Source organism: Ambystoma mexicanum, chromosome 5p, assembly GCF_040938575.1.
Source record: "Ambystoma mexicanum isolate Mex_15411 chromosome 5p, UKY_AmexF1_1, whole genome shotgun sequence".
NCBI lineage: Eukaryota > Metazoa > Chordata > Amphibia > Caudata > Ambystomatidae > Ambystoma > Ambystoma mexicanum.
The window spans coordinates 3,019,444-3,041,933 of NC_090930.1; the positions used below are offsets into that span (position 1 = coordinate 3,019,444).

Sequence of the window (22,490 nt, forward strand, 5' to 3'; positions counted from 1 at the left end):
GGCCCTGGTGGCAGGGGGGGGACCCCAGACGAGCCATGGACTTCACAGGGAGGGAAGAGCTGCAGGGGATGGGGGGTCCCTTGGACCTTTCCTCCCATACAGGTCCTTGTTCTTACTCGAGGGTTCATGACGCTCAAGGGTTTTTATTTACAGAGGTCCACAACTCACAGCGTTTTTCTTTTTCGGGTCTTTTACCCGGGGTATCATCTCTAGGCATCTCCAAGGGGGACAAGGCCGCGTTGTCGAAGACCCTTAACATTTTTTTGCAAAATTCCTCCCACTTAGCTGGAGAGCTGTTTTTAGTGGTGCAGAGTTAGAAGATGAAGAGGAAGGTGATCTATGACGCCTCTTCTTAGTATGTCTCGATCTAGATGAGTGGTGGGAACCACTTCGAGATCTCGAGTGGGAATGTTTTCTCTGATGATGAGGAGACTAATGTCTCAACTCGGCCGAGGACAATTTCGAAGGGGTAGAGGATTTTACGGGTTTACCTTTTTGCAGCTTCCCCCTACGCTCCCTCAAGGCTTTCGCCATCATGGACATACACTCCTCACATTTCGAACACTGGTGCTCTGAGCCCAGGCACCACAGGCAGATCCTGTGAGGATTGGTTAACAACATCTTTTTTCTACAATCCCGACATTTTTTGAAGCCGGATCGTGGCATCAATGAAGCGGACGAAGATGCCATCGTAGTAATTGAAGATTTTTCAAGGAAATCACATTTTTTTCTGAGATTTTACTGAGGAACCGAGTGTTGCATCTCCGAGGTTTACGAAGTGTGGAAAAACGGAACTGAGCAACGGATGCTGCGCAAGACTATTTATACCTATGGTGACGTTAGCGTTGATACGGAAGCCTTCAAGGGACACCAACTCGAGGGACGCTGATGCGCAGCGCCCTCTACTGTGGAAAAATGTTTCCGAGGCCAGCAAGCTGGAAGTGGATTTATCAAAGATAAGGAATATGTGGGAGGACACAATCCACTCGAATGAGGGGTACTGGGACGGTCAGGCAGAAAGGTTCACTGGAAGAGTGGACGCACAGATTATCTACCTGTTTTGGGGCTTTTCAGTGCATTCCTGATGAGATGAGGATTTCTTTTGCAGATGCTTCAACCGTGAGGTATTTTCAAAAGTTTTACATTCCTTATATGTGCAGTAATTAAACATGAATTATTTTTACTGCATTCATTCATTCATTCATGTATGCTTTTTGTGAATAAAGAGCCGTAAAGAGCCACTTTAGAGTTCAGTTCAGTATTTGTGTATAGAATAACCCTCCAGTGCTTAAGGTTTCTTCATGTTGTGTGCTGGGCTGTGAAATATTTTCTGTGCACTTTTGAAGCAACACAACAACAAAGATGAAGGCTAAATATGGCTTCATTTCTCATAGCTGTCATTGTGCCTGGACATGTGGGGTTGCCCGCTGTACATTGATAGATTGTGTTAGCCTTGTACTGATATGCTTTAAATTTCATTCAGTATTGTATTGATCCAAGAGATGTCTGGAGATAAAAGCTATACAAAAATTGAGAAACAGATTACCCCGCTCTATGTCAGTGCGGATCAAGGCTTGGTGATAAATTGTACTATGCTAAACATTAGTACACATATATCATTTGGGGAGTAGCTGCACTTATCTACCTGGTGCTCCTTACAATATTTGTGCCACATACCTATATCCTATAGAACCACATATCTATTAAACACTCAAAAATTCATAATTCAATCCATACATTTTTATTCAATATAAGACACATTTTTGAAAGATTAAAAAGGGAGAAGAAGACATTTTACCTGTATGCAAAAACAATACATAATCTTCTTGACCCATTCCTAAAAAACAGTATCATCTGTAGAGGGGTTAGTTGAATCAATGAAACACAAACTACATCTAATTTGTAGGTGTTGGATGCAAGACTTCAATAGTTCATAAGTCTTTCGTCCGTTATCGACATGTTTCGGCCTTACTGGAATTTTGAACGCTATCTCTAGTGTCCATTCAACCATTAATTTCCGCTGCCTTCTTCAGGACAGGCAATTTCTTCATTTGTAGTAATTAAACTTTCATATCCCCCATAACAGGTTTCACAATATCTAAAAACTCCCAGTAATGCTAATCTCAAGATGCAGGACTCAGAAGTACTTTATCTAGAGTTGCGAGAGGGTCAAATGGTATGCTACTTATGTAAATCACGGTTGTGACATTTTCTACAACTGAAGGGAAGCTTGCCACTGCCGCGTTCAGGAAACCCACGGACCGCAACTCACTGTTACACTTCCCTAGCTTCCAACCCCAAGAGCCTCCGAGAAAACCTGCCCTTTGGCCAATTCCTGCGCTACAGACGTAACTGCTCTAGCACTCAGGAATATGACGCACATATCACTTTGCAACAAAAGGTGCGTCCGACAGGTGTACAAACCATTACAGCCGTGTTTAGCTATTCTAATAAAATCAACCAGATTAAGAAGGAAACTGTGGTCTATACTTAATGTTGGCCCCGTAAACTTGCCTGTCCCGCGTTTTGCCAAGAAAAGGAGGAGGCATGTCCGAGACACACTAGTGCATTCATATGCACCTGCCCCAGAAGTCTGAGACCAATCAACCCTCTGGGATACTACCCAGCCACTGGGACATACCCCATGTAGACAATGCAATGTCTGTCCTTTGACTAAAAGAACAAAAACTCTTGACCTTGGTCTTCACACCCCGTGGAGACGAAATTATTTTACCAATTGCAACTCCTCTAATGTCATCTGATTACGTGCCCATGCGAAAAGAAGTATATAGGCATGACCACCCGCCCAATTAAGAAACGCATCCAGGAGCATATGTCATGCTTACGTACTAGGCGCGAAAATGCTCCTATGGTGGAACATTTCTCTCGACACATTCACCTCCCCAAGGATCTCCGCTGGACGGTGATTGAGAAAGTCAAATGCCCCAGAAGCGGGGGCGATATGGCTAGCCTCTTACTTAAAAGAGAACAGAAATGGGTTTTTCGGCTTAAAACACTCAATTGGTCTGAATGAGGATATTTTTGAGTGTTTAATAGATATGTGGTTCTATAGGATATAGGTATGTGGCACAAGTATTGTAAGGTAGCACCAGGTAAATAAGTGCGGCTCCTCCCCAAATGATATATGTGTACTAATGTTTAGCATAGTACAATTTATCACCAAGCCTTGATCCGTACTGACATAGAGCGGGGTAATCTATTCCTGTTCTCCCGTTTTGAGAAACTGATCCCCCATGACAAAAAAACTCTGGGAGATGACCTTTTTGGTGGTAACTGGAGATAGAAGCTGCAGGTTGCGACCTAGGTCTGTAATTGGTTCATGCTTAAATTGAGGGCTGGTTACATTTGAAACCCAATCTGTGAAAAGTGGAAATATGAGAATCTTACGTTTTTAGCGCGATGTTAATGAGGACTGTTGAATTCATTATTCACTTTGGTGACTTACTTTCCACACCTGAGGCGTAGAGAATTGGTGTACATGTCCAGTGTTTTGGTTTATACACAATTCACTAAATAACCTCTGCATTGTGTTGCTTCAAAGACAAACTCATTGCCCTGAGCTATCCTCCCGGCCCAATAGTAGACACTTGTTAAAGGCCTGCATTCTGTTTTCCTCTTTCCTCCTTGTGTGCATTAGGAAGCGTCTACGGGTAACATGCTTTCCTACGAAGTGTGTATATTAAAATCTGATAAGCAATGTATGGGACCTTCTTGGGAACTTACATTCAAATGATCTCAGAGTGCAGATATTGGTGCAGAGCACCCTGCTTTATGTCAAAATCTGCACCCAGCCGATTCACAGTTCGCAATTAGGATGTGAAAGTGTGCGACTTTGCCCCCGTTGGGCCTCATTATGAGTTTGGCATTGATTTGGCAGTAAATCAGCCAAATTACTGCATCTTTGATCGACCCCATTTCCAGACGAAGGCCACAAGATAATCCTCTGGGAACACCAATCAGCAAGAAATCTTCTCATCCAGCCACATCAGGGCCAATAAGAGCGAGCAACTACTGAGGGACTAAGCAATCCACTGACAAGAGCATGTGTCATCCCTTCTAGCTTTTGGCTTCACTTTCTTTCTGGACCTTCACTGGTAGCAGCATTGATTAGTGACCACTTCCAGTGGCCATCTTGGATTGGTGGCATCACTTTCTGTGTCCATCTTGGCTCAGTGACATCACTTCCTGTGGCCATTTTGGATCAACCCCATCTCCAGACAAAGGCCACAAAAGGCTCCTCTGGGAACACCAATCGGGAAGAAATCGCCTCATCCCAGCAATACGAGAGAGCAACCACTGAAGGACTAGGTGATATGGCGGCAGGACTGTATGTCATCTCTTCTGAATTACATAGGGGTGTCTGTCAGGGGTGTCCCAGTTAAGGGCTCTTTGCCTATGAGCCTCTGCTTTTGCCTTTCTCCCTCTTGCACCTGCGAGTACCCCAAGCATCCCAATTGCTGTACTGTCTCTCCACACTGTGCTACTCACCTATAATGTCTTCACTCCTGCTCCTCCGGCTGCTTCTCCTACTCACCTCTCCCTACGCGTTCTCCAATCATGCTACAACCTCCTCTTTTTCTATCCCTTTTATAAAACCCACAACTCGAAAATCCCACTACTCCATCTCTCTTCCACCTCCTTCCAACAAACAAAGCTGACGAGTGCACCATACCTCTAACACCTATCCACCTAGCCTCTCTTCCTCCGAGACTCAACTTCTCTTCTCTTCTCTTCCTTACCTCATCAACTGAACATTGCACTCTGGAATGCTCAGTCTGTATGCAACAAAACCTCCTTTATCACAGACTACTTTCACTCCAACTCTCCTCCTCCTAGACGTTCTTGCTATCACTGAAACCTGGGTTTCTCCATCTGACACTGCCACTCTGGCTGCCCTGAACAACTCCAAACTATCCTTTATTCATTCTCCTTGACGGACTACCAGAGGTTGAGGCATTGGACCCCTACTCCCTTCCCGCCTCGATGCCTCACAAATCTCCAATGCCGAACCCTCTCCTACCTCTTTTGAATTCACCAACTCTACTATTTCTCTACTAGCCCTTCGCTCCTCTACCTCTAACTCCCTCAGGGTCAGTCGTTTTTCAAAGAAACGAGCTGGGGGTAGATCTCCGTCTTCGGCTGGGGCCTCTCTCTGGAACAGCCTCCATGCCACTATAAAATTTGAGGAGAACCATCTCCGGTTCCGGAAGCACCTCAAGACCTTTCTCTTTGCTTCTGCCTTTGCTTCCCCGCTTCCCTGCTTCTCTCTTCTCTCTTGGCACCGTGCAGCTGGCCACCCTCTGTCCTCCGGGCCCAGGTATCTGCTCACCCTGCCACACTCCTGCACTGCCTCCGGGCCACCCCTTGCACTGGGGTCTGTATCAGTACCCATACAAGCCCCAACCCCATTTTTCTTCCAGCACTTATCAGTCCTACCATGTCTGCTGCTTCAAACCCAGCACTAGCCAATTGCTGGCTGCACTACCACTGTTTGTCGCCTTTATTATTTATTTATTATTTATCTGTTTCTCCCTTGCTCTGCACTTTCCACTTCTCCTCCCTTCCATGCACCTTGCCCCTCCTCCTCTCCCATGCACTTGCGCGTGCTCAATGTCACTGGGCCTAGTAAGATTGTTCTTTTTATTCTCCTCTGTTCCCCTCCCTTGCCTTGTCGCGCTCTGAAACACTTGTGTACGAGCGCGTAGAAATAAAATATCAATATTTATCTGCCTTACTTGGTTCACATCATCTCCTTCTATCACCCTCCTGGTCCCACTGGGCCTTTCTTTGACTATCTTGGGCAACTCCTTGATTCTCTTTCCACTAAACATCACCCAATTCTCTTAGGTGACTTTAACCTTCTCTCTCCAAACACTTCTCAGAAATCTGAACTCTTTTCCACCCTCTGACCTTTCCGCACCACTTGCTTCAACTATTACTAAAAGGAAATGGAAACCTTCTGCCACTTCCCCCTTTCTCTCTGACGTACAGTTCTCCCTCTTCCATCAGCACTCCCTTCTCCAGCTTCCAATCCCTACTATATGGCTCATTCTCCTCTCTTCCCACTGCTTACTTTCACCCCTAGGTCTCAGTATCCTCAGCCATGGGCCACCCCATTAATACACTCTCGCCACACAGATATGCGTCAGCTGCTGCACAAATGGAGGGGTACCCACTCGCATGAGGACCTGCAACTCTACCTCTCTGCCCTGAACTCACTCAAGTCCAATCTTGATGGAGTGAAAAGGGAGTTCTACCTAATCCTCATTGACTCTTACTCCAACCATCCTCGCAGCTACAGGGCACCCAAAACTCACTCCTCTCTCCTCCTTAGTCTGTGACTTTTAACTCCACTCTCACAGCTAATGACCGAGCTGAATACATTGTTGCAAACATTTCCAAAATTAGAAACTCTCTCCTGTACTTCCTTGCACTCCTTCTTCCCACATTTTACACTCCACCTACACTACCATCATTCTCTGACCCTTTCTCAAACTTTAGCCCCACTAATACTGACAAAGTCCTATCTCTACTGATGAAAACTAACCCCTGTGGTGCCCTATCGGACCCTCTTGCTTTCACCTTGTGTTTCTCCTTCCGCACTAAAGTGCTTGAAAGCGCTGTGTTCAACCGTCTTACCAATTTCTTAGACGTCCACAACCTTTGAGACCCCCTACAGCAGGTTTCTGTTCCTGTAACTTTACAGAAACTGCTCTCCTGAATGTGTCCAACTTCATCGCCTCCGTTAAGCACTACAACCTATACTCTATTCTAACTCTCTCTGACCTGTCTGCTGCCTTTGACACTATCAAGCACTCTGAACGCCTTCATACTCTCTTGGGATTCGCGATCAAGCTCTTGCTTGGATTGAATCCTACCTTGCACCTTGCCAATTCTCGGTCTACTGGAGCTACAATACCTCTCAACTAACTCCTCTAACTGTTGACGTTCCGCTCTGCCTTGGGTCCACTCCTCTTTACAATCTTCACCTCTGCTCTTGGGGCACTAATCTACTACTTCGGGTTCTCGCACCAACGCTTTGCGGATGATGCCCAAATCATCTTCTCTTTTCCTGAACTCTGCTCTGATTTCTCTATCAAAATGTCCAACTGTCACCCTGCCATCCTGCCATTAAATATTGGATGGCTTTGCACTCTCTGATGTTAATCTCTATCAAAATGTGAGGTGCTCTTCTTCCCTGCCAAAAGATCTCTCTCATCTCTTCCTCTGTCTATCCAGTTCCCACCTGATTCTCTCCCCCACTCTTCTTCAGCTAGAAACCTTGGCGTCATCTATGACCCCTTCTTACACCTTCTCTAGTTTCATCTCTAAAACTGGAACAACTCACCTCAACCTCGGAAATATTAGGAAAATCAGGCACCTTCCTTTAACACCGCCAAGCATCTCTTAACCACTCTTGTCTTCTCTAAACTGGACTACTGCTACAGCATCCTCTTTGGTCTCCCAGCTATGCTTTCTGTCCTCTCGACAAGATCATTAACTTCGGACTTTCTTTGAACTCGCTCACTTCACACCTACTTCCTCGTACCGTCACCAGGCTGGATGGCTAACGATGCAAAACAGGGCCAGATTAAATTTGTTCTCCTGGTTCACAAATCTATCCATGGTAAGGCACCACTCTATCCTCCTCTGTCCAACTCTACAAACCTTCTCGAAAATCTTTGCCTCCTCGACTACCGTTGTGGCTCCTCGCTCTCACTGTGCTTCCTCCACTCTTTCTCTCTTCTTGCTCCACTTACATGGAATTCTCTTCCCCCAGACATCTGAGAAACAGTCCAAATGGATTTGTTAAAAACAAACTAAAAGCCTACCTCCTCGCCTGCGAGTTACTCTTTACCTACCTCTCATCTGCCTGCTAGCTAACATTTTTCCAATCGCCTCTAATATGCCTCTGTGCCTTAATCTGCCTCTGTGCCTCACTTCCCCTGACTCCACACTAGCACCTCACCCATCATGGTCGCGTCCGAAGCAGAGCTGGCCGTACCGCCAACCTGCACTTAAAAATGGCCAATGTTAGTTGTCCTTAATCTATATTTGGCCACTTATGTATTGTCCCTGGTGAATGCTACATTTACTCCCCTCCACAACCTGACCAGAATGTCCACCAAACTCACCCCATTGAAAGAAGCTCATCGCTTCCCAAACTCACCCCATTGAAAGAAGCTCATCTCTTCCCCGTCAAATTTGATTTTTTATCTGTTGTACATTATTTTGGTGATCAAAAGAGCATTGTTCCTCCTGAGCATAAATAAAACAAATATTTTATCGTTATTGCCACTCGGTCTTGTGGGCTGGGAAGGCATCGGGAAGTAAACGCAGACAACTGAGGAAAATCTTTAGGTTACAAATGTTTATTTAATATCACAAAAAGGTTGGGATAAGGCCTATCCTGTACTATGCTTGGGTGAGATTTCCCTACCTAACAAATACTAATGATAGTCTGTGTCAGGAAGTCCAAAGTATATGTCAGTCTGTTTCCAAAACCAATACTTGCCCTCACGTCTATTTCTTCGAACTGTGTAGGTATGTCATACCGGTCAGATAGCACAGCGAGTAGAGTGCTTGCTTTGACTTTCATCCTTCCGAGGTCGATAAATGAGCACCACACACCGTGGGCAATAAGCAGCGCTCAGATGCCCGAGGGTTCGTAGCGTTATAGAAATTAAAAATATTATTATTATTATGTCAGAATCAAATGAAAACATGTTCAAACAAAGTTCAGAGCTTCTTCCAGCTCTTGGTTGGAAAGGGGTTCTCCCTTCCCCGGGATTCCAAAGAGTTCACTTTCAGTACTAAAGGGTTTCCCTTCCCTAAGCTTTCAAGTCTTTCACTGGTTTCACAACAACACGATTCCTCAAGATTCCTCCCAGCTTTCACGCTTTGTGGCTCTTTCATCAAAGTCATAAAGTTCCACTCTTTAGGTTCACAATGAACAAGCTTCTCTGGATATTCAAGCATAAACATATAAATGTGTCAGGTGGCTTCTCTTTAGTGGGGCGTATTCAGTCTAGGCGCAGTTGTCGGACCCCACGGTCCACCCAGTACAGGTCACGCAACTGACACCTGATTGGCTTCTTTTGCACAGTTACACAACCACTGCTTCAGCTCAACAGTGGTATTGGACTTATATCTTTTCAACACTTGTTTTGCCACCATTCATGTTGGATTATTACACGTTCTCATAGTCGTGCCACAATTTCAACTTTCAACTTATACAGTACCTCTTTTCCTTCTGACACTTGCCAATGCTTGGCTCATGTGGCATTCACTCATTATTATTTTCCTTTGGTTCGGTATTCAAAACTGCAGTTCATTCATATCCAAAACAAAGTAACTGCAAATTCCCAGTTCACTCTCCTGCTGGGAATTCGGACACTGCTCACGGGCTTCTCATTCAAGTTTCCAGCTTTTCTGGCCCTTCCGCAGCCTTCCCCAATATCACTATATTTCGGTATTCTCAAACCGCTCATTTTATCTTTAATCTTCACATTGGCGTAGTCATCAACAATCCGTATTTGAATTTTCTGTATAGGCAATCACATTTCCTCCGCTGTCGCTCGCTCACTTGTGAACGCTCTGACCTTTCACCACACGGCTTGCACAACAGCGTCCCGGAATCATTCGCTGTTTTCGGCTCGGCAAGCCCCTATTTCTGGGTCTCCGACACCTCGGGCTACCAGAGTGGGAGTCCTCTTGACTCCAGGAGGTCAACAGCCTGACCCCACCACTGGAGACCTTCCGACAACGCCAGCCACACTCTGCTTCTGCTGTAATAACTCTGCAGCACCTCGGTGCTTCGGACACAAGTCCCCTACCTTCACCTCCGGCTTCCCCATCTGCAAGCATTCCAGGGGCGATCTCGCTCTCCCCTGCAAGCTCATAAGCCTCACCCGAGCGGGCCATTTATATCGCCCCTATCGCTTCAGGTGCAGGCTATTCACCCACTCCCCAAGTCTCCTCCTCCCAGGTGATCCTCCTTTGCATATCCACCCCAGGGTCAAGATCCAAAAGCAACGGCCTTTCCATGGTCACTGGGGGGGGGGGGGAATTGTGGCTAAAGAAGTGAGAACGCCCTCAGATTCCTCACAGGGTTTACACCAGTGGTAGACGAGTGCTGTTAATCCACATTTGTGGAGTCTATAGGACTACATGGGGATTTTGGTGTAATTACCACAAGCGGTAGAAGTACAAGGCGGGGGACCTTTACAGGTTCCACATTCTCCCTCCCTTTTAGCTGGGTAGAAGGCACTTATTCCACTACTGTTCTAATTGTGATTCTTAAGTTAACATATCCTGGGCTGCTATGGAGGGGTTTTAAGAGAAAATCTGAAATGGGATCGGTTAACTGGTGGAAATACGTTTTACTGCGGGTACCTTTTTCGACAATGTTTGTGGGAGTTTTGAAACTTCATAAAACAACTTTAATACAAAATATTGCAGCTCTTTTTGGAGGTAAAACTGGCAAAAATATAAAACAATACACCAGAAGGGCAATACTCATCATTCTATTACATTTGATCCACAACACAGACAGAGCGATTCAATGTTAATAAACAAACTGAAAGTGTGTTTTACAGACTTACTGCAGAGATTCTTCTCACATGTGTCAGCTTTGTCGCATTTACTGCAAGGTTCTCCTTCAGTGTATGGTAGTTTGTTGGGGTAATTCCCGCTGCAAACCAGATAAAAAGTACCACAGTAAGAGATGACGTTGTCGTTCTGTTAAGGTAAAGTTACATCGCTGCATAGACCATATCACAAGCTCCTCCCTACTCATGGGACATTCTGTGCAATGGAGAGAGACGGGTAAAGTTACATCGCTGCATAGACCATATCACCCGCTCCTCCCTACTCATGGGACATTCTGTGCAATGGAGAGAGACGGGTAAAGTTACATCACTGCATAGACCATATCACCCACTCCTCCCTACTCATGGGACATTCTGTGCAATGGAGAGAGACGGGTAAAGTTACATCACTGGACAGACCATATCACCCACTCCTCCCTACTCATGGCACATTCTGTGCAATGGAGAGAGACGGGTAAAGTTACATCACTGCATAGACCATATCACCCGCTCCTCCCTACTCATGGGACATTCTGTGCAATGGAGAGAGACGGGTAAAGTTACATCACTGCATAGACCATATCACCCGCTTCTCCCTACTCATGGGACATTCTGTGCATTGGAGAGAGACGGGTAAAGTTACATCACTGCATAGACCATATCACCCACTCCCCCCCACTCATGGGACATTCTGTGCAATGGAGAGGGACGGGTAAAGTTACATCACTGCATAGACCATATCACCCGCTCCTCCCTACTCATGGGACATTCTGTGCAATGGAGAGAGACGGGTAAAGTTACATCACTGCATAGACCATATCACCCGCTTCTCCCTACTCATGGGACATTCTGTGCATTGGAGAGAGACGGGTAAAGTTACATCACTGCATAGACCATATCACCCACTCCCCCCCACTCATGGGACATTCTGTGCAATGGAGAGAGACGGGTAAAGTTATATCACTGCATAGACCATATTACCCAGCTACTCCCTACTCATGGGACATTCTGTGCAATGGAGAGAGACAGGTAATGTTACATCACTGCATAGACCATATCACCCGCTCCTCCCTACTCATGGGACATTCTGTGCAATGGAGAGAGACGGGTAAAGTTACATAACTGGACAGACCATATCACCCACTCCTCCCTACTCATGGGACATTCTGTGCAATGGAGAGAGACAGGTAATGTTACATAACTGCATAGACCATATCACCCACTCCTCCCTACTCATGGGACATTCTGTGCAATGGAGAGAGAGACAGGTAAAGTTACATCAGGTTCTGTAGCCAAGCAGCAGTGAATTATTTCTATAGAATTCTCTCATGTAGGAAGGTGCATGCATGCAGTGCCCTACTCAGCTTCCCCCATCATTGCACTCACCCTGCCTAACCGTCAGCCCGGTTATATAGTCCTGCCCAGGGAAGAAGAGAGTGCTTATGAGGAAAGTGGACTATTGGCAAGAGCACCGAATTCACTAGAGCGAGCAACTCTCAATCTTACGCCCGGTTACCATTTCTCCATTCCTAAGGGAGATTTCTAAGCCTCCCTACCCAGAGGAAAGGTGGCACTAAGGATCCCCCTCTCCGGATGACGCAGAGTCATCTTGCGATGTCCAAAGAGTGTAGAGCATAAAGTGTAGAAAAGTGCCTTCAAGGAGAAGGCCAGTGGAGAGATTCTCAATGTCAAGCAATGGAAGTGTTTCTTGCTGCTATGAAAGATCACACACATTGGAGGACAGTGGTTGCAATTCACACGGCCCCAAAAAGGGCCATTTTCCTCATCAAAAATCTGAAGTCTGTCAAGGAAACACAATTTCTTGTTGTACGAGCGCCTTACACATGCAAAATAAATAAAATAAAAGCCATTGGCTCAAATGATTTTTGGATCAAAACTGACAAAAGCATATCTAGTATCCACAGGGAAAGAGGTTTCATTTGAGGAAGAAACATTCTAAACATGTTGCCAAAATGTCTAAGAGAGAAGGGGGGGGGGCGTCAGTGAAGGCACCAGAGAAAAAAAAAAGCTTTGGAAAGGTGGCCCGGGGTTAGGGGACAAGCCCAAGGCAGGAGGAGGTGTGGCAGTGGGGAGGGCAGAGGAAAGTAGTGGGGAGGTTCATTGGTAATCCAAGCCTACGTTCACCATACACAGCCACATTCTGTCATTTTCCCTTCCTCACGGACATACCCGAGGACGAGAGAAACTGAGCAGATGTACAGCAGTTACAGAATAGTACCCTATACCAGGGTAGTAGTCAGACCCTGCTACAGAAGAATAGTTTGGAGAGACAGTGCGGAAGGGGTTTCAAGACCATCCCTTGTGAAACCCATACCAAGATACTTCTAAGAAGACAAGAGTGTAATGGACATCCACCTATCTTGGCATGTGTTGGACACTCACCTATCTGGGCATTTGATGGACACCCACCTATCTCGGCATGGGTAGGGGAATCCCAAGGACACCAAGAAACCCTAAGGATGCAAAAGAGGAGCTCTGGACTTGGAACAAGTCCCTGATGACCACAGTTTTTCCTTGTACCCCAAAAGTCCTTCGAGTGTCCTAGTTAATAAGTAATCCAAGTGCCTATCTCAACAAGTCCATTACTTCTCTAAAAACCCTCACGCCGAATTGAGGACAAATTCATTATCAGAAAACAGATACTTCTTGTGTGGCTCTGAGATTGGAATGTGCATATAAGCCTCTGGAGCTCCAAGAGCCAATCACCCTCTATGAGCTAAAGTGACCATCAAGAATATGTTGAAGTTGGAGAGATTGAGGACTGTCCTTCACACCATCTTGTACTTTGCTGGAAGAGCAAAGAAACAAGAGAAGACAGCCTGGTCCAAGTGATTCAGCATTATTTTCTCTGTTGCATCTATTTTCACAGGTTTCTACAGACACTCTATATAAGATTCGATGAAATGGTGCGAGTGAGCAGGGGTGGGTATGTATCCCTTGCGTACTATCGAAAAGGGTCCGTTGTGATCTGTCACCAAGAAGTTCCATGAAGGAATATTCTGCCTCCAAGTGGAGTGAACGGTGCTGGAACCGCATATCCTCAAAGCTTCGACTTCTCAACCTGAGACGCGGTCTAGCAAAAAAATCCCCTTTTCTTTGGGGGTGGCAGTCTAACTCGGCTTTTGGATCAAGCAAATAACTAATCGAATCAGCTGTTTGATTCGAGCCGCGATGCGCGGGGATTCTGCCCAGCTGTTCCGTTCCCCAAGATTGCGGACGCCACACGGAGTCAAAATGAATGAGGCGCAGAAGCTTTGATCTCCAACTGCATCCGCATGGCAGGCGGAAACGCCGCGCTGCACAAGGCCCTGCTTGCCCGGGGGCGCAAGGGGGCAATCACCTCATTCTGATTTCCAACCAACTCTCAAGTCTACAAAAACGAGCTACCCGGTCACGTGAGTAATATAGTGATGCGCTGATAGCGCTATAACTCTCGAGGCTCTCACGTCATATCGGATTCCACCACAAACATTGTTGCACGTTGATTGCTTCAGGCAAGACTTCCAATCACTGAATATAAGTAGTTAACCAAGACCTATATATTCAATGCCTAATGTATGACTAGCCCACTTCCCAGTTACCAGACCAGCCTGTATTATCCAATGTGGGACTAGCCCACTGCCCAGTTACCAGACCAGCCTGTATTATCCAATGTGGGACTAGCCCACTGCCCAGTTACCAGACCAGCCTGTATTATCCAATGTGGGACTAGCCCACTTCCCAGTTACCAGACCTGCCTGTATTATCCAATGTGGGACTAGCCCACTGCCCAGTTACCAGACCAGCCTGTATTATCCAATGTGGGACTAGCCCACTTCCCAGTTACCAGACCTGCCTGTATTATCCAATGTGGGACTAGCCCACTGCCCAGTTACCAGACCAGCCTGTATTATCCAATGTGAGACTAGCCCACTGCCCAGTTACCAGACCAGCCTGTATTATCCAATGTGGGACTAGCCCACTTCCCAGTTACCAGACCTGCCTGTATTATCCAATGTGGGACTAGCCCACTGCCCAGTTACCAGACCAGCCTGTATTATCCAATGTGGGACTAGCCCACTTCCCAGTTACCAGACCAGCCTGTATTATCCAATGTGGGACTAGCCCACTTCCCAGTTACCAGACCTGCCTGTATTATCCAATGTGGGACTAGCCCACTGCCCAGTTACCAGACCAGCCTGTATTATCCAATGTGGGACTAGCCCACTTCCCAGTTACCAGTCCAGCCTGTATTATCCAATGTGGGACTAGCCCACTTCCCAGTTACCAGACCGGCCTGTATTATCCAATGTGGGACTAGCCTACTGCCCAGTTACCAGACCAGCCTGTATTATCCAATGTGGGACTAGCCTACTGCCCACTGTTTCAATTAACGTGGGACCTGCCTATTGTCCTACCGGTAGGCCACCCTTTGTGCATCAACCTCTATTTGAATTTACTGGCATAACGGTTAGACCAATCTCTCCATCCAATTGATGGACCTGCCTATCTGACCAACAGACTAGTCAACGTACTTGACTAGTCTATCTACCATGACCCAATACAAGATTGGATGAACCCCCCGCATCCACTACAGCCACACTCAACCATGCTAGGCTGGTTACTTTTCACCATGTTCCTATACTGCCTCACCCACAACCATATACACTGCACAGGCAGCCATTTTATTGCCTACAAAATGGGTCTTTCCAAGCCAGACTGACCAAGACCCCACCCCATACCATGTTCCACGCCCTTCCTGCCACTACTCTCACCATTCCCACCAGCCACCAACAACTCAGTCAAATCGCAATCTAATGCCAATACTCATGTCACCCTTTAGGATTCTAATTACCAACTACCAGACTCTCATAGAGGCTTACTCTAAAGCCCAAGAGTATGCTTGAAATCCATTCATTGCCTGTCCTTTGGCGAGTTAAGAAGCTGCCGCCCGAGGTCACAAACCCAGCATCAGATCAACTGCCCCAAATCCAATGACTCACCATGTAATCAGCCTTTTCCCAGTTATCACCACTACACCTCTACAACCAACATCAAACTAAGCCCATAGACTGAACACCGGACCATTACAACAGTAGAAACTCTGAAACTCCCTACCATCCTTCACGGAGCCCTCATAAATGCCCGCTCGCTAGGTGCGCATACCACTGAAATTCACAACTTAATTACAGAGGCTGAACTCGACATACTAGCCATCACTGAATCCTGGCTTCACCAAGCATCCGGCCCTCTCCACTCCATCACCCTCCCCACAGATTACACCATCCTCAGAATGGATAGGACCCACTCACCGGGAGGCAGCGTTGCCATCATCGCAAAGACCAAACTCCAACTAAGATCATGCACTATTGAAAGTATGGCAGGATACAAAATATTGCTCGCTAAACTTCCTATTAATGGAAAGACCACCATTAATCTAATAGCGATCTAGAGAGCACCCAATCCTAACAGACATCCCACTACAATTAGCACCCATCATTAAGCCCAATACCAAGTGCATCATCCTGGGAGACTTGAACTTAGGGTTTAATGGCAGCCTTGACTATAAAGCAGAAGAACTACATTCCTCTTTGCAGGACATGAGTTTCACTCAATTAGTGAATGCCCCCACCCACATCAAAGGAAGAACCCTTGATTGGATTCTCTCGCTCAACACTGACCTCTACATAGACTCCATTTCACCCCTTGATTGGACAGACCCTCACAACATCCTGTTCACCATCAATGTCACTGAACCCTTGGCAACTAGCTCCAAAACCCTCAATTCCTATGAAACTAGAAACCCTCGCAAACTCACCCCTGAAAACTTAGAGCCACTCCTATCCAAAGTGTTAGATTCACTGACTATCGGCAATAACAATCCCAGTCTAATAGCAGATGCCTCCCACAACTGTCTCAAAACCACTATCAACACAGTAGCTCCCCTCACCATCAAAACTAAAACGCACCGACAAACAATCTTGCTTCTGGTTTAGTGTTGACCTGGTCACACTCCGAAGAACCAAACGCGCCCTTGAAACCATTTTTAGGAAACACCCCACTACAAAGACCGAAACAGCCTACCTGGAGGCAAATAGCACCTACAAAAAAGCCATAATCACCCATAAAGCAAATGCCTACAATTAACGGATTAACAATGCCACATCAGATTCAAAAGAATTTTTCTCAATACTAAAATAACTGGAAAACCCAATTCCAGCCTCCATCCCCACCAACACCAGCAAAGAATGGTGTACCGTCATACAAGACGCCCTAACTGCCAAAATCAACCTACTGTAAAATAAAATCACAACTAAAAAACAATCTCTAGCTAAAAAACCTGCCACCGACATGCTCCTACCCACACTCAACGAGAGCAACGACCCCATTTTCCACTTCACTCCTGTATCACAAGACTTCATGCTCAATACTATATCCAAACTCAAAGCTTCCAATTGCAAAGGTGACTTTGTCCCAGCCAAAATAGTCAAATCCTGTGCCCACGCACTGACTCCCATCATAACCAAATTTGTCAATGCATCCTTCAATGCAAATCTAGTTCCAGCCAGCATCAAGGAAGCTTGGGTCACACCCCTCCTAAAAAACCAGCCTCAACCCCACGGTGCCCACCAATTATAGACCAATAACTACAGTGCAGTTCTTACTTAAAATTATTGATAAAATAACTTATAATCAAGTCCAATCCCATTTGGAACAGAACCAACTCCTTGGCACCAGACAATCCAGTTTCCGCCCCAACCACAGTACAGAAGCAGCACTCTTGGATCTCAAAATCTAAATGGATACCACCAGGGACTCTGCATCCTCCTCTTATTAGACCTATCCGCAGCGTTTGACTTGGTGGACCATAACAAACTCTGCGCTACCCTACCCAAAGACTTTAATTTCTCTTCAAACGCCACCATGTGGATCAAATTCTTTCTTGCGGAGAGGACCTCTAGGGCCTCTAGGGTTTCCATATGTAAAGAAGCCGCCAATCCCATACCAGTCCCTATTGGCGTTCCTCAAGGCTCCTGCCTATCACCCACACTCTACAATGCATATACCAAACTCCTGTTCTCAGCACTGGACGATATGGGAGCCATCTACACCAATTTTGCATATGACACCCAGATCCTCATCCCACTCTCAGGGAACTACACCCAAGACACCCTAAACATTAACAACATCTACGCCTTGATCCAAAATTGGATGGCCTTAAACAGCCTTTGCCTCAACGATGAGAAACCAGAGATTCTCATTGTGGGCCCCCAATTCAAAATAAGCTCCTTGCACCCAGTTGACGGTACTTGGATACCCGTTCTAAAACATGTCAAAACCTTGGGAGTATAGCTTGTCTCATCAATGCTCTAGCATCATCCACCTCCCATACTTGCAAACTCATCCCTTTAGTCGCCAATTCTTGACTCCATCTACCTGCATCACACTAGCCAGGGCCCTGATCCTATCACGGCTCGGTTACTGTAATGTTCTATTACTAGGCACCTCCATATCAAAACTCAACAAATTACAACTTGTAAACTCATACAAATTACAACTCATACAAAACTAAGCATTGAGAGCAGCTCTCAGAATTAGAAAAAAGGATCACATCTCTAATATCAGAGGAGAACATTGGCTACCCGTTAAATGCAGAATTATTTTTAAAACTCTGTGCATCACTTCCAAATACCTCCACAAAAAGGCCCCATCTACCTTAACCATGTTATTACCAAAAAAGAAGCCACCAGCGTCCTCAGATTGAATATCCAAGCATGTCTAACTATTCCCCAATACAAAAACACTCGAGCATGGAGGCAGCAGCTTTAAACACCTCGCTCCCAAACATTGGAACACCCTACCAATAGCTATAAAAAATGACACACTCTGGATTAAAAAACTGCTAAAAACTAGACTATTCACTCTACCTTAAATACAATACTTCAGAACACCTGCAAACAATCAATTCTGTTCCTGTATATACCACTATATTATAATTGCACAGCCTGCACTGTATTTTATATTGTAAATAACTGCTATCATTATATCTTGTTTATCTCCAATATGTAACCTCGCTATAATGGCGACTATTGTATGCTTTCTCAAGATGTCTGTAACCTTGCAGTGATACCCATGGGTCTGGGCGTGCAACTCCTGCAATCAATAAATAAAAGCAAAACTGACACCTCTGATTCATTGGTTGCCTTGGAAATGGTGGTTGACAAGCATTTTCGAAGACAATGTGTTTTTCATTTATTGTATTAGTTTGTAAAAACCTTATACAAAAAAGCACATCATAAAACCATTAAAATAGAATTATAGCATCATACAAATTTACAAATTCATGAGGTAAACAACAATACAGTTAAATTACCAAAACAAATTGATGAGACTGTATCACAAAGTTAATATCAATTAAAATGCATCAGGTAACTTCAAGATGTTTAAAAAAGAAACGACTGCAGTTAACAAGGATCTTGTTTGCTCACTGACAATCCTGTACCAAAAGGAGATTTCATTAAATAAGCAGCATCATAAACAAATGTAATAATATTGTTCTAATATAAAGAATCTCACCCGTGTGTATACTGAGAATCCTAATATAAAGACTCTCACCTGTGTGTATACGATTCTGTGGAGTTATCAGAATGAGATGATACATGTAGGGAACTGTTTCTATGTAGGGACTGTTGCCCTTTGCTTGTTTTCGGAGGTGATAAACAATTTGTAAGAGCCCCTTTTCTTTTTTTTTCTTTCTTTTAATTGTGATATGGTTTAAATTAAACCTTACATAAATATGTAATACAAACATACATTAATAAAACATGCTAAAAATTAATTCATTTCATTTAACACATTAATTTCCTTTAAAAAACGACACATAGCAATAATCAGCGGAACATTCTTAACCACCTGTCCCCCTCACACCTTGACCAGAACAGATTTTCTTTTAACACCTTTGAGAGTATGATATGTCTCGTCATGCTTGAACATATTTTAGCATCTTGTTCCCCTGAGTTTAAGCAGCATTTGGCAGATTCAAAGGAGATAGATCCTAAGGAGATGGCCATTGCAGCAGATTTGTGGGTGTCACAGAGTGTCCCATAAGGACAAGACTCATCCTGATAAAACGTCCTCCCAGAAGGGCCACAAAAAGAAAAATAAGGGTAAGTCGCAAGAGAACACAGAGGGTAGTGAAGGTTATCCTCCAAAACAGAACGCTGGTTACAATAAGCCTCCCTATGTCAACAGACCCAGTGGATCTTCTGTGGCTTGTAGAGCAAGTGACCATGTGAAGGGGGACCCCAGATGTAAGGTCAAAACATTGGGGGTCCACTCTGCTAATCTAGCCTTCTCCTCCTATGAGGAAGAAGAGATTACAGAGGCATCCTTCTCCTCAGACTCCTTCCCCAGTGGGATAGATTCTGAGGATGTTTAGTTTCCCTGGGTTCCCAGGAGCATAACGTCTCAGCGGCTTATGATAGGATTCCGGACAATACCAAGCACTATTTTACAGACAGTGTGCTAGTTAATGGAGTAGATACTCCTGCCCTTAGGGATAGTGGGTGCAGAAGAACTGTACTAGATTCTACCTTGGAAGACCCAGAGAAAGTTGCCAGAGTTCCTCTATTAACCCCTAAATTGGCGGATGAAACCACTTCTCAAGTTCCCAGTTATGCCTGTAAATCTTATTATAAAAGGTATAGTGGTCAGGATTCCAGTGAGTATTCAGAGAGATGTCACAGGAAAGGTCCCGCTGGGAAATTATCTCAGAGCCTTAGGACGTGTGGGAGACACAGCAGAGAGACCATGCACAAGGTCACGAACAAGGGCTGCATTCGCCAAGTCCAATGCCAAGCCTAAGCCAAAGGGGAAACCCAAGGCTAAAGAAGTCAAGTAAAACAAAATGCGGAAAGAGAATGTTCCCCCTAACTCACCAACCACTGAGGTGGAGGTAGTAGGTCAAACACCTGAACCTGATGAGGAAGAGGTGTTGCCTGAAATCCTTGATCCCAATGACCATCCTGAACTACAGCATTTGTTAGTGGAAGGTGGTCCTGACAGGTTTGAGTTCAGTAAGGGCAACATGAGTGCCCATCTTTGGAAGGCCGAAGGCCTTTCTGGAGAATAGATGTAGTAGAGTCTGCTCTGAGGTTGCTGAGGCCTCCCCCATCCATGTTCATTTTGGTGTACCACAGGGGGCCTGCACATCACCATGTGTTAGGGAGAATTCTCCTTCTAGGGCTAATTTCCCTCACCTAGTGAGTCCCCCAGCAGCTTTGCTGGATTTCTGGAGTTTATGTTTTCCACCTGGTAAGAGTGTACATCTTTTTCCACTCTTACATGTGTTTTGGCCTATGTGTTTTTACTCATTGTGTGATCTTGGGCACTGGAGCGCACCGCTCCAGGTGCCCCTGTTCTTGTATGGGTTACACCGCACCATCAGTGTAGTAACCCAGGGTTGTCTGTTGAACTTCCCTCTGACTTCATTTTGCTGGGGCTGACTACTGTCCCCCAGAGAAAGGTAAAGGTGCCATTTACTTTACATAGTCATTTTTACCACAGACCCAGTACACCCCATCTTACATGGAGTACTGGAAAGGTCTAATCTGTACCGCTTTTCTGTCTGTACCTCCCTGAGCATTGTTTCGCTCTTTTAACATTTAGACTTGGCTGGTGGCAGTGGTATCGACCCTAACTTTCCTACAGTGATTATATTCGATAAACGTGGTACTTTCTTGGCTATTATATTAGCCTCGAACATAAACCCGCTTGACCAAATCGTCTTTCTTTTGGCTCCGGTTGGGTTTATTCGCCATTTCTTTTTGTTAAAGTCCTTCTTGTGTTTTACTTTGCGCGGCAAACCAGGTTTGCCTTCTTTGTTCACTGTCTTTTGGCGGGCTTCTGCAGAGAAGCCCTCCTCTTGGCGCCTGGGTGTCTAGGTAGGCTGAATGTGAGGGAGGGGTGTAGTCACCCCCTGCACAGGGTATCCTTGGAAACCCAAGTCGCACTCTGCTATGATTGGCTGAGGTGGTTGTCCCGGCTGGACAAACCCCCTGCTGCATGATTGACAGCCAGGCTGTGTGAATGGGGGTTTTTGCGCATAAAAGGCAGGTCTCTTGGGCTAGAAGTCAGAGTCGCCTCTGGAACTACAAGGAACCAAAGAGAAGCGGAGAGAACAACGGCTGCTGCAACTACCCCGTCCCGGTGAAGCCCTGCTGCAGTCCTGAGTTATCTACCCTTCGACGACTAAGAGAAGATCCAGTCTGGAGTCTTCTTCCCTTGAGCCTGGTGGGGATAACCAGCTCATCTTCTTCAGCCAGAGATCTCCGCCATGGTCGAAATCGCTGCACACTGCTGTAGTGGTCCGGATAGCCATCTGCTGAACCTCTCCTGTTATTAAGCAGCACACCTTTTCGTTGTCGCTGCCGCTGTCTTTATCCCTGTGTGGTGCAGACCCCCTTCAGACGTCCTCCTTCAAAACTAAGCTCCAGGAATCGTGGGTCTGCAGGAAACCGACAGGAAGAACTGCCAGGGCTCCAGTTGCATCGTGAAAATAAGGTACAGTGTTCTACTCGAGGAAACTGGGTGAACCCCTTTTCTTCATCTCCAAGGCTCGTCCTCGTCTTCCCTCCTTCTTATAACTTTTGCTTCCGAACATTGACAATATTCAAGTACTCTTGGGCTATACGGAATCGTGAACTGTCTAACGGTGTGATCTTCAGCTGTTATGCTTGAGCTAAAACATGGCGCTGGTACGCAGTGCATTCTGGGGGCACTCAAAGCCATAATGGATATTTATTCCATGATTCAGTGAAAAGCTGCACTTTGCTGAACGCTGAATTTGCTTTGCTGAAAAACACGCTTTCTAAACCTGGT

At 45.6% G+C, this 22,490-nt stretch overlaps 1 protein-coding gene across 3 annotated transcripts in view; it reads right to left on the reverse strand.

The window, feature by feature from the left end:
• The window catches only part of LOC138480660 (zinc finger protein 182-like), a 637,235-nt gene that overhangs the window by 97,625 nt on the left and 517,120 nt on the right, over window positions 1-22,490 (reverse strand). For all 3 annotated transcript variants that reach the window (XR_011274114.1, XR_011274113.1, XR_011274115.1), the window contains exon 4: window positions 10,626-10,714. The gene's annotated coding sequence lies outside the window, so the exon portion shown is untranslated. The remainder of the gene's footprint in view (window positions 1-10,625; window positions 10,715-22,490) is intronic.